Raw genomic sequence first — 12,861 nt, 5'->3', positions numbered from 1 at the left:
GTTAGTGTGCATTATTCAGAAGTACAGGCTGTCAGTACAGTAAGGAGCAGTGAAGGTGACGGGACTGAGCAAAGGGAGAGCAAGGGGCTCGGTGACACGAGTCTAAAAGTGTGGTGCTGGAAAAGCACAGTCGGTCAGGCAGCATCCGAGGAGCAGGAGAGTCGACGTTTTGAGCATGAGCTCTTCATCAGGAATGTGGGGGTTGGCCCAAGGGGGCTGAGAGGTAAATGGGAAGGGGGTGGGGAAGGTAGCTGGGAAAGTGATAGGTGGATGAAGTTGGAGGGTGATGGGGATATACGGAGCGGATAGCTGGGAGGGAAGGTGGGCAGGTAGGACAGTTCGAGGGTGGTGCCGAGTTGGAGGAAAGGATCTGGGATTGTGGAGGGGAGCGGGAGATGAGGAAACTGGTGAAATCAACGCTTATCCGGTGTCGTTAGAGGGTCCCAAGGCGGAAGATGAGGTGTCAGTGACAGAAGCTTGATAAAGAATGAGTTTAGCTTCCCTTGCAGCTTGTGGAGTGATGCTGAGCTCCCCTTTTAGGTCTATTTCCCATCTCCACTGTAGGTTTGGTAAGGTACATGTTGGAGCTGAGGACACCAGACATTTCCACGGCAGCCTTCACATTTCAGTCTCTGATTCGCTACTCACTGAAGTTACAGCTGTATCATTGGTCTTTTTCTCGATTGAGCTCAGAACGAGGTCTCCATCGCCTCTGCCATCAGGGTAATGCCCAGACACACTCAAGTGGCTCCAGACCAGTAGTACTGTCAGTGAAGATGGTTGAAGCAGGCCAATTGCTGCACTGTAAACCTGTGGGGTTTGTGCTGGAGCATGTCTGTTGGAACAGTCTTTTGCAGGAACTGTAGTACACTCCAATCCAGCACGGTGGACTTGGTTGGATGACTGGACGGAGTTGATTTCTGTGCCTTTAACACTTCCTTGTTGCTGGTTGGGTAGTCAAAGCTGGGGCTGAAGGTGTGTTTACAACTTGTATCCTATTTCCCTTCCTTCTCCAAATCTTCCTGTTGGCAGCCTCTGCTCTTGCTCAATAGCCTAATGGCTGCGACACATCAGTGCCGGTGTGGGTGGAGTTTCTCCTCTTTGATGGGTTGTGCCTGGAGAGTTTGTTCACCTTGACTGAAACCTGCCTCTGCATTTTACCTGCCCTTTTTAGTGCGCGGATAGAGTGCTTCCCTTCTCCAGGCAGCATTCTGCAAGGGAAGCTACACTCGAACTCTTTCGCGAGCTCTTGTAACTAATCCCCTTGCTCTCCCTCTGCTCGTTCCCACTGCATCTGCTGCTCACCCGCCTGTGGTCTCCTCCACACCTCCCCACCCCAACCAATCCCCTCAACCCTCCATCTGCACTCATACTGATGCATGAATTCATACAGCGGCACGTTGACGAATATTGGCGCTTAGTGTCCTCCAGTAGTTTTTCACACTGTGTGAAAAGATGATCCTTTTTGCTTCACATGTCTTGCCTAAAGGTATTAACCTGACCCTAATGCAGATTCACAGATTTTTTTTTTTGTCTATTGTTGGCAATTGTCTCATCTTTAGTTGTTGGGCTAAAATCAAACTACCTCAGGCAGGGACCTGTTTCTGACCTTTGCTGGCTGCCCATTGGTGCCAATTGTGTGATTGACAGTCGTGTCCCCCAATTTCCACCAGGGCGATGATGCAGTGTGTTGACAGCTGGCCTGCCCAGTTGGCTCAGCAGGACAGACCTGAGTTCCTGTTGTTTCTGGTTTCAGCATCTACCGTTCAATGGAGCAAAGTGGCCAGTCCAAAACTGTGCCAAACTGAGACAGTTTGCGATGTACAAACCATGGTAGAGATGAGTGGAAACTCCCAAGCACTGACTTCAAGAAGGGTCGCTGTCTAGACGCAAGCAAGGAAAGGGACGTTTTGGGTTTTGCCGATGCCTGCTAACCTTTTGCTTTTCTTGTCAATCAGGTGTACGACCCCCTCCATCTGGCAAGCACCGAAGCCCATTTCGATGGTGGTCACTGGTGGGCCACACCAGTGTGACCAGGGGGCCAGTTAAAGTAGAAGAGGACGCACCATCTGGGCAGACTGCAAGGCGCTGCCTGTACCAGGCCAGCATTGTGTCCAGTGCCCATCCTGTGCTGCGTGTTTGTTTGAACTCCCAGCCTCCACGTGCCAGCTCTCGGTGAGTACCCTCTTTGCCATTTCTGTGAATGGATCGCTATTGGGTCCATTGGTCCTGACCACCTGTCTTCAACATGAGAGAATGCAAGCCTCTCCCCTTGATGTCCAATTTGTCACTGAATTTCTCCACTGTCCATATCTGGGGGTGGGTTGTGTGGTCACCATTGACTAGAAACATGATTGGATTAGTCACGCCGACACGATCTCTAGAGTAGGTCAGAGCCTGGAATTTCTGAGGTGATTAAGCCCCCTCTTGACATTCCACAGCCTTTCTGCCATCTGCAAGGCTTAAATCAGGCATGTAATGGAACATCCCTCTCTAGGTCACACACCTTCCTGACTTGGAACGATGTCATTGTCACAAGGTCAAAATCCTGGAAATCCCTATAATATACAGGTCTGAAGGGATTAATACCAAGGGGTGCCATCAGCATTCCGATGATGCTATGTGGATTTGAGGGCAGAATGAGTTTGGAACTTGAAGGAGTGAGACCTAACATCTGATTGTCTTCAAAGTCTCTGTACCAATACCTATCATATCCATGTAACCTGTCACTAGTTGTTAACATACAAATATCTATATGTTAGTAACTACAAGAGGCTTCTATTTGGGACAGGAAGTGGTTTTCCTCTATAACACTAGACCAAGGAGGCCCTATAGTTTTTTCCATACATACACTAAACTGGTATGCCCCTACAACACACAAGTATTGTATATATACCTGCTCTGTGTGGACTGCATAGCTTAAGAAGTGTCTCATCAGCACAGTCCCATCCAGCTTTGGGATTGTGATCATTTGCTAACAGGCTGGAACAGAATTGGGCAACATACCCAAAGCACCTTGGGATGTTAGTAAAGTATCACTGCAATATGTTGGCATCATAACCTGGTGGGGGGAGAGGTCATGCTGTGTTCACTATCTCTATGATGTCAATTGGGAAATATTGGCAGCATATAACTTTACGTGGGCCAGTACCTGAAGACGACTAGTTTGCAAGACAGTGGGGGACAAATCGCTGGGGTCAAAGATCATGTTGGTCAACTCTTCCAAAGAGCTAGCATCAGTATGATGGGGTGAAGAGCCTTCCTTGAGAGGTAAAAGTTTCCAAGTTGCAAGTAGGTTTCAGATGGGTTTCGTGTGCTGCGGGGGATATGCCAATCTGGTGCAGGTGGCATGCTTTGCACCCGGCAAGTTTTCACTCTTCTGGCTAGCAACTGGTGCAAGACCTAGACAGCAGCATTAAAGCCCCAATATCATGGCACCCACGGAACTGGATTGCTGAGGCAGAGTATCAGATGCTGAACTACTGCCTCTGAAGACCTGACTAGGAGTGGGGAACAATGGAGTGAGCAAATCAATCATGTGACCTGGCTCCTTAGCCAATATACAACAAGTGTCACATGCAAGTATAAAAATGGTCTCTCTGTTCTGGATGGGCTGTCCTTATTCCAAGTAGACCAGCATCTGACTCTTCCGCATGCCAGTTGTAACTTGCACCACTGTATCTTAAATTGGTCAACAAATCCAAGTTAACTCTATGTAAGGGTATACAGTATCTTGTATATAGGATTCCTATTTCTAGACTGTCCTATTGTAATCCACGTGGTCCCAAAGATCCATTTGTTGCTGTGTTCCATTTTTTTCGATCAAATTGTAAATTCATGGCAGAGAATCTTGTCTGCTCAGCCCACCATGCCTACAAAGGAACACTCGCCTAGCCCTGAATATTTTCTAATTAAGCTGTTCAGAGATGTTATTGGAGAACTCTGGAGCAGGTGGGACTTGACCCAGGATCTGCTGGCTCAGAGGTAAGAGCACCACCACTCTCTGCTTTCCAGCCATGCGTCTGCAGCTCGATAGGCTGCATTTCTTAAATCGGCCTCTCTCGTTCTTTCAGATATTGAGTTCCAGAGCCCCACCTTCTGGATGAAACAACTCTCCCCAACTTCCGTGCAATCCTGCAGCCAGCTACTTTAAATCTATTCACCCAGATTATTGGACTCTCTCTTAAAAAGGAAATGGGTCCTTCCTATGTGCTCCACCTCGATGCCTTCATACTTTTATGCATGCTAATTAACTCTCCTCTCAGTCTTCTCCTGTCTCCATTATGCTCTTGATGAAGGAGGAAAACTCACTTGCAATTGATTTATTTGGAAAGTGAACTCTCACTGGTATGTATCTCCTGCTCCCATTTCTGTGTCCATAGGTGTCTTTTTATATGTTTGGAGTAATCAAGTAAACCTTTCGTGCTCAGGTTACAAACCACCGGTGTGTAATTAACCTCAATTCACACAATTAAATCTCAGCTCCCAAGTTTCAGAAATGACTCTGGGATGTTTGCATTCACTGTACTCTGTTGGAGAATTCATTTCAAGTGTTGCTCATTACTGAGAGAAAAACTTTTATCAGTCTGAAATGTGCCTTGTACTGGTTTGAACTGGTGGTCCCTTGCCTTATTCTGATTTATAGGAACCTTATGGATTAACATCTTCCAGAGCATTTGCTGTCTTCAGTGTCTCTTTATGTTTGTCTCCCTGGCTCTGCTTTTACTAACCAGGAAGGAACCTTGAATATTTCCAGTGGACACTCGCAGCGCAAGGTGGCTGGATGAAAAGCATTACCAGCATTTCTTTGCTCCTTTAAAACCCAGACTTCCACAGCACGGTATATCATCCCACCAGGTATCCTAGGCCATTTCACCCAGAGGCTGCTTTGGAATTGCTATGAGAAATTTTTAACGTAACAGCAGTGACAAAAGGAAGCCTTTCAGGTTCTGTATCATTCTGTACTGAGTGCAAATGTGTTCAGGTCACCTTAACTGCAAATTTCACTGGCTGTGAAAATGTGGCTGCGGCAGGTTTTTTTTTAATTTCAGTCTGTTTGATTAACTCCCAAGTTTAAATAATGAACAACACAGTGAAACGTACGGAGGGATTCACCGTGTTAGCCGTCCAGGGAGATTTTTGCCCCTGGCTCCCTACCCCTGTGGCTGTCTTTTGTACTAAAACACACAAGATGCTAGCAATGCAGCCCCAATCCTTCAGCATCTGGAAAGGGACCAGATGGGCTGCAGACCCTTTGTTATGACACGTTCATTATGGAGGTTTGCAAATGGGCTCTTCTCAAGCCAGAGATATGACCCAGGGGACCCCATGAAGGCACTAAGCCTAAACGGCAGAAAACTGTTTGTGTTGGCTGTTTGCTAGCTTTCCCCTGTTTTAAATTGCACCTATCGAGCTGCAGGCCTACGGCTGGAAACTGCAGCTTTTGGTGCTGCTGCCATATAATGAGGATTGTGGAAGCCCACACCATAGAAGAGGTCATTCAGCAACTTGAAATTCATATACGGTTTAATTCCACTAACTTTCTTTTAACGTGACTTGCAAGACCCTTTGGATGGAACCTCTGCTATCTTCCTTTGGGAATAGAAAAGAGGAAAATCCCAGTGTGAAAAAAGTTGCAGTGCACGATGCACTCTCACCCATCTCAAACCTCTATCCATAGATTGAGATAAAAACAGAACCTCATTCCCGGTATTTCGCTTTCAATTAATTTGTTCCGATGTCTGTGACAAACTCCAAAGATGTGCAGGATAGGTGGGTTGGCCTTGCTTCATTGGCTGCAGTGTTCAGGGATATGCAGGCTAAGTTGACCAGTGATGGTAAATGCAGGGTGTTGTGGGGAGATGTCTGGGTGGGATGCTCTTTGGGTATATGAATAGGAAGGGTTTGGAGGGATGTGGGCCAGGTTCCGGCAGGTGGGACTAGATTGGGTTGGGATATCTGGTCGGCAGGACGGGTTGGACCGAAGGGTCTGTTTCCACGATGTAAATCTCTATGATTGTGCAGACTTGGTGGACTGAACTGTCGGGATACTATGAACCAGGTAACTAATCTTCAAGTAAAATTAGATTAGGGACAAAGAATTGAGGTGTGCAGCTGTCATTTAGTGCATAAAGCTGTTACATTTTATTTTCCATTTATATGTTCTTTCTTTCACTTCGATAATGGAAATGGTCGGTTTGTAATCTCAGTCACATCCCCACGACTGGTGGGAGGATGTGATTACATCGTGGCAAATTTACATAGCCATTGTAAATATGGACTAAGGAATATAAAATTATAGATATGATTTTTTTTAAAGCCTATTTAATGGATCTCTGTATGCTGAGCAGAATGTGGTGATTTACAGGAAAAGGAATTTGTTGCATGATGTTGCCACATGACTCTCCTGCTGGTACTTCCATTTTCAAAGTCCTGTCGATGGTGTGGGGATGAGGAGATCTGTCAATTGTTCATGTTCCAATCGCCGCCTGTGGTGGCACTGGACAAGGAACGACCATGGTGAGGGATATCTGAGGAGTTGCATGCTGCTCTTGTGTCTGAATGGGCTTTTTGCAGAGTTTGAGAGGGAAGGCTGGTGCACTGTTGAATGGTACAATGTGGTGCCAAGGCAGGTAGTTGAATTGATGGACACTGTATTAACAGCATTAACAGTACGAGATTCTTTGTGGTTCAGTGTTTGGGTTAAATTCCCGCTCGGTAACGTCATTGATAGTTTGATTTGCTCCCACAATGGAAAATGGAAACCATTAAATCTTACCGCACAGGAGGAGGCCATTTGGTCCATCGTGCCTATGGACAGCTCTTTGAAAGAGGAGCCGATTGGTCCCTAAGCCCTAGTTACCCTGTTTTCCCTCCCCCCTCCTCCCCATCCTAGTTTCCTCCAAGTATCATAGGAAAACATTGTGCCGTTTCTCTCATTTTGTGTCACTTGAAACATACAAGATTTAGGTCCTGAAATGAGGAGGAATTTGTGGAGAGAGAGATTCTGATGTAGAAAGCTGTGGGCTAACAGTTGAGGAATGGCCTGATACTGTGATAACTGAGCATGTTGATGCCCAGAAATGGTCAGTGATCTTTGTACTGAGATTTGTCAACTGAGACTGAATTGTCCGTCAATGAAGTGGGTGCCAGAGCTGTGATGGCACAGTGCCAGTGTCCCTCCCTTAGAGTCAGGTGACCCTGGTTCAAGACCCACCTGCTCTCGCGGTGTGTAATAATATCTCGGAACAGGTTGGTTAGGATTTACCTAAAGTGGATGCCACACTCAATGCCATTGTACGTAGCCAGTGAACTGACACTCTATGCCCAACACTGGCTGTGCCAGTTTACCCAGTGCCCCCTTGCAGATGTTTCTGAAGCAAAACCCACACTGGCTGAGACTCCTTCAATGGAAGTGCCTTCCTCAGTGCAGTGCCTTCGTTTTTTCAGGTTGGTACTTAGCTCCTGCGTTGGCTAATGTGAAGCTATGGAGATAAAGTAAAGCACTCAGAGACTGAATATGTTTCTGTTTGGCACTAATCTGGGAGCTCAGTCATCATGCAGCAAACCAGAGTTTGGAAAAAAGTGTCAGTCATTGGCAAGGGCTTGCAAGCATGAGTGCAGGTGAGGATAAAGGACCCTTGTAAAATTTAATGCGAGCATTGAAGGTCGGAAACTTGGCGTTCTAAACAACCTGAATCCCGGTTCTGCTTTCTCCCCCGTTCATCTGCACCCAGCCCCGTCTCTTCAGAAACTATTGCCGCAGTGAGGAGAGTTTGGAAAGAGACAGTATTCCTTTTGTGTTTTATTTTGTATAGGTTGGCTCGGAGTCCTCTGCAAGATGATATCTGGAGCTTCTAACAAAAGCAAGCTGTCTCTTCAAATGTCTGAGTAACCTTTTAAAAGGAACATCAACAGTTTTATTTTTTTGCATGCTTCTGGGTCTAGCCGTTAAGGATAGTGTGTGTTGGAAGAAGCAGTCTGAGTGTTGGGAGGAGGGGGAAAGATGGTTTCATGAACAGGTCAAAGTTCATATTCTGGCCTTTGGTGACCTCCAGACCATTCCTCCTTGAGTCATGCAATTCCTAAATTGCAGACTGAACGTCTCAAGTGTACGTACTGTTGTAAATATTGGAGACAGCGGCCAATGTGCGTACATCAAGCTCTGCCCAAGAATAAGGCAAAGGGGTGATGACTGGTTAATCTTTGAGTGGCGCTGGTTGAGACACAGCTCACCTGTTTTACTCTGGGATCTTTCTGGAGCCAGCTGGGAGGGATTTGGGGGAGGGGGGGGGGGGGGGGGGGTGGGTAGAAAGCTTTGCACTTTGTTTCCGCCCCTGTTTTGACCCCCCCCCCACCCCTTCCTTTACCCTGGAAATCTTTCATGTGATTGAAACTCTGGTTTCCTGAATCCCAGTCTGAACAATGGAGCCTTTCAAAGACTGATTTGCAGATCTGGATTCACCCAACCGTTCTGTCCTCTCATTTTCAAAGCGGGAGGTTGCTGCTAATGCAGTAGGGCTCAGGCTCCAAGTATTTCACCCAGCCCCAAAAGCCTGGATATTTTCCAGCCTAGCTGGAAATAAAATACTCATTTGTATACCCGGGCAACAGTATACCCGTATTTATAAGATCCTCGCTCACTCTTGACTCAATGCTACCTGCTGGATCCTTGGGGTTGCCATTTGAATTGAATCTCATTAGCTTTATCATTGCATGTATTCAAATGAGTACAGTGAAACGTTTGCCAGTCACCACAGTTTTGGAGGGAGGCTACCAAGTAACTGTCCCAGACCTTCACTGTATCACAACTGTATCCACAACATTATCACATTAGACAGCATGTGGTTTAATCGTCAGCGCTGCTGCCTCACAGCTCCAGTGACCCAGGTTCGATTCCAGCCTTGGGTGGCTGTCAGCGTGGAGTTTGCACATTCTCCCTGTGTCTGCGCTGGTTTCCTCCGGGTGCTCCAGTTTCCTCCCTCAGCCCGTGCTAAATTGCCCGTAATGTCCAGGAATGTTTTTTTTTGTACAGTATTTTCCCTATAGTGTGGAGGAAATCCATTTGGCTAACCCACCTAGCCTACACACCCCTGGGCACTACGGGGCAATTTAGCACGGTCAATCCACCTAACCTAATCTTTGGGGGTGTGTCGGCTAGGTGGGTTACCTATGGGAAATGCGGGGTTACAGGGATAGGGTAGAGGGGCAGGTGTGGGAGGGATGCACTTCGGAGGGTTGTTGTGGACTCCATGGGCTGAATGGAGAAAGTGAGGGCTGCAGATGCTGGAGATCAGAGCTGAAAATGTGTTGCTGGAAAAGCGCAGCAGGTCAGGCAGCATCCAAGGAGCAGGAGAATCGACGTTTCGGGCATAAGCCCTTCTTTGATTCCTGAAGAAGGGCTTATGTCCGAAACGTCGATTCTCTTGCTCCTTTGATGCTGCCTGACCTGCTGCGCTTTTCCAGCAACACATTTTCAGCTCCATGGGCTGAATGGCCTGCTTCCACACTGTAGGGAATCTATAATTCCATCTTTAATACTATAAGCTGGTCCAGCTGATTCCAATCAGGCCCTTCCATGTGGTTTTTGGTTTCCTTGCAACAGGAAGTGCCCTGGAAGTACAGATGCCTCTGTGCCCTGGAAGCTGCTGTATTGTAGTTATGGGCAAGCTTGGGTTCATATATACCACCTCCAACTCAACACGCCCCCACCCTCTGACACCAAGGAATACACCCATCCCAGTGTTTGCTAAACTTGCACTCTGCGTCAGAGCCTGTCCGGTTGCTGGGAGAGGGCTGTGTTTGAAACACTGCCTTCAAGATAAGATAACCGCAGGCTGGAATGAGTCCCTTCAGATATCGACAAGACGGGCACAACCAATGGCTGAATGTTTGTTAACAGGAACTTCAGGATGCCCGTGCAGTCGAAAAGTCAAAAGCAAATAAAGAACAGAAAAGTACCCTGAATAAAGTGAGACCAGTTTCTTCTGATTGTGTGACAGTACAAATAACAGTGTAACAAAGAGGGTGAATGGCCAAGATCCTTTCTCTGGGGTGGGGGAGTCCAGAACTACAGGGTATAGCTTTAAGGTGAAAGGGGAAAAACTTACTCTGGGGTAACTTTTTCACGCAGAGGGTGGTGCATGTATAAAATGAGCTGCCAGAGGAAGTGATGGAGGCTGGTACAATTACAACATATAAAAGGCATCTGGATGGGTGTGTGAACAGGAAGGGTTTGGAGGGATATGGGCCAAGTGCTGGCTAATGGGACTAGATTAATTTAGGATATCTGGTCGGCACATGGATAAGTTGGATCGAAAAGTCTGTTTCTGTGCTGTATAACCCTGTGATTGCCTGCAGGTCCTGTCTCCTGGAAATGATGGGGGAGAGAGCTTGGGGCTTTTCTTAGTGAACTAGCCATCACTCCCCTTACCCTCACCCTCGCCCTCTTCTCTTCCCTCCCCTCACCCTCTTCCCTCCCCTCACCCTCTTCCCTCCCCTCACCCTCTTCCCTCCCCTCACCCTCTTCCCTCCCCTCACCCTCTTCCCTCCCCTCACCCTCTTCCCTCCCCTCACCCTCTTCCCTCCCCTCACCCTCCTCCCTCCCCTCACCCTCTTCCCTCCCCTCACCCTCTTCCCTCCCCTCACCCTCTTCCCTCCCCTCACCCTCTTCCCTCCCCTCACCCTCTTCCCTCCCCTCACCCCCTTCCCTCCCCTCACCCCCTTCCCTCCCCTCACCCCCTTCCCTCCCCTCACCCCCTTCCCTCCCCTCACCCCCTTCCCTCCCCTCACCCCCACCCCTTCCCCTCCCCTCCCCTCACCCTCTCCTCTCCCCTCACCCCCTCCCCTCCCCTCACCAGCCTTACAAAGTTCTATCTTGGTGCCATTTTATTGAGAGAGCACCCTTTTCTCAAAGCAGGCTCACAGTACTCAATGAGACAAAAGAACTGCGGCTGTTGGAATCCAGGGTAGACAGGCAGGAGGCTGGAGGAGCCTCAGCAAGTCCGGCAGCATCAGGAGGTGGAGAAGTCGACGCTTCAGATGGAGACCCTTCTTCAGGACTTTGGGTGGGGGGTTAGGGGGAGCTGCAGATAAAGAGGGTGGGGAGCGGGGTGGAGTGGTGATAGGTGAATGCAGGCGTTAGGTACGACCTGGGAGGTCGGAGGGAGGGCTGAATCCGGTTGGTAGCTGGAAGGGAGTTGGAGGGTCTGGAAAGGGAGTTGGTGGATGGGTGGGAAGGTCAAATTGGAGAACCCCCCCCCCCCCTTTATCTGCAACTCCCCCTACCCCCATCGCCTGTCCTGAAGACATGTTATGCCCAAAAGGTTTCCGCGTCTTGATGCAGCCTGGCTTGCTGTGCTCCTCCAGCCTCCTGCTTCTCTGTTCCACAGTTATTCAGTGGCAGAGGCTTGGCCATTATCACCTGGAAGAGAAGCAGCCTTGCCCTGCTCAGTAAAAATGGCAGTAACCGTATCTCCGTCCCTGAGGTGACTGTGCAGCTGATTTACTGGTGGCCTTTGTTTCTTCAAATTCCTCTTGGTTGCTGAGTGCAGTGGGAGCAGCGGCCTGTGCTAATTAGTTGGAGAATTTAAAGCTTCACAGATAGAAGCTGGGTTTCTGTTCCACAGCGGCCTGTGTAATAATGGTGAGACTCTCGGAGTCTCGCCCACCCCCGGTGTGAATCGGTCTGGTACCCTCCTGTACATGAGCAGCCGGCCCATGAATAGCCCATTAGTGCACGTTTGGAGGGTTAATCTCAGGACTCCTTTTCAAAGCCATTATCTGTACAAACTGCCGGACAGTTGAAAGAACGGGAAGTGTCGATTTCAGGAGACTTTGGGTTAACGAGGTTGGGAAATGTCTCGGCAGATTGATTCTGTTGGTAATTAATGAGCTGCTGCTTGATGTGAAATTTCATAAAATGCCTTTGTTTAATAAATATCGTTTCAGCAGGCTCTGGGGACACATTCTGTGCTGATGCATATTGAGGGGCTTTGTATCTAGTAAGTGTATGAGGTGAAAGGTGGTGCTTTTTGTTCACCAGGAAATGCACCCGATCCCACTCCCGTGTGCTGTCTCTCTCTCTCCTGACCAAGTTGCTGACTCCGTTGTATATTGACTGCCTGGCAGAGTCATAAAGTCCTATAGCATGGAAACCGACCCTTCGGTCCAACTCGTCCATGCTGTCCAGATTTCCTAATTTAATCTTGTCCCGTTTGCCAATATTTGGCCCATATCCCTCTAGACCCTTCCTATTCATATACCCATCCAGACGCCTCTTCATTGTACCAGCCTCCACCACCACCTCTGCCAGCTCATTCCATAGATGCACCACCCTCTCTGAAAAAGTTATCCCATAGGTCCCTTTTAAACCTTTCCCTCCCCTTGCCCTCTAGTTGTGGACCTCCCCACCCCAGGGAAAAGACCTTGTCTATCCATGCCCCTCGTGATTTTTTGTAAACCTCTGTAAGGTCAGCCTCCGACACTCCAGGGGAAACAGCCCCAGCCTGTTCAGCCTCTGGAATTTGCAATCCTCACTTGCTCTGACCTCATGCCCAGGTGACCTAACATCTGATTGCTGTGACCTGCCGTGCTCAAAGGGAGGCAGTACTCAGTGGTTTTCCTTGTGTTTCTGTCCATTCACAATGATGCTACTGTAAACGTGCAGGTGGGGCAGCAAACCCTGTTCAGTGAAATAATTTTCCTTTTGCTTTTCTGGTAGATCTGGCCCTAACCAATTCATCATCTGCCTTTTTAATCAGGTGCCACTCATCCAGCACCTTCCCCCTCCCACCCCCTCCACCTCCACCTGACTGCCCCCAACTTCCGACTCCAGTCAGCCTCTTTCCAATGTTTAAAGAA

At 48.3% G+C, this 12,861-nt stretch overlaps 1 protein-coding gene across 15 annotated transcripts in view; it reads left to right on the top strand.

Moving 5' to 3' along the window:
* zmiz1a (zinc finger, MIZ-type containing 1a) overlaps positions 1–12,861 on the top strand; it is a 445,305-nt gene that overhangs the window by 103,748 nt on the left and 328,696 nt on the right. For all 15 annotated transcript variants that reach the window (XM_087982374.1, XM_087982371.1, XM_087982364.1 and 12 more), the window contains exon 2: positions 1,959–2,175. The gene's annotated coding sequence lies outside the window, so the exon portion shown is untranslated. The remainder of the gene's footprint in view (positions 1–1,958; positions 2,176–12,861) is intronic.

This window comes from Chiloscyllium plagiosum, unplaced genomic scaffold (genome assembly GCF_037043375.1).
Source record: "Chiloscyllium plagiosum isolate Xiang-an unplaced genomic scaffold, Cpla_swu_hap1 HiC_scaffold_43, whole genome shotgun sequence".
NCBI lineage: Eukaryota > Metazoa > Chordata > Chondrichthyes > Orectolobiformes > Hemiscylliidae > Chiloscyllium > Chiloscyllium plagiosum.
Note: the sequence above shows the minus strand (reverse complement) of the source record. Positions and strands in the feature narration are given on the sequence as shown.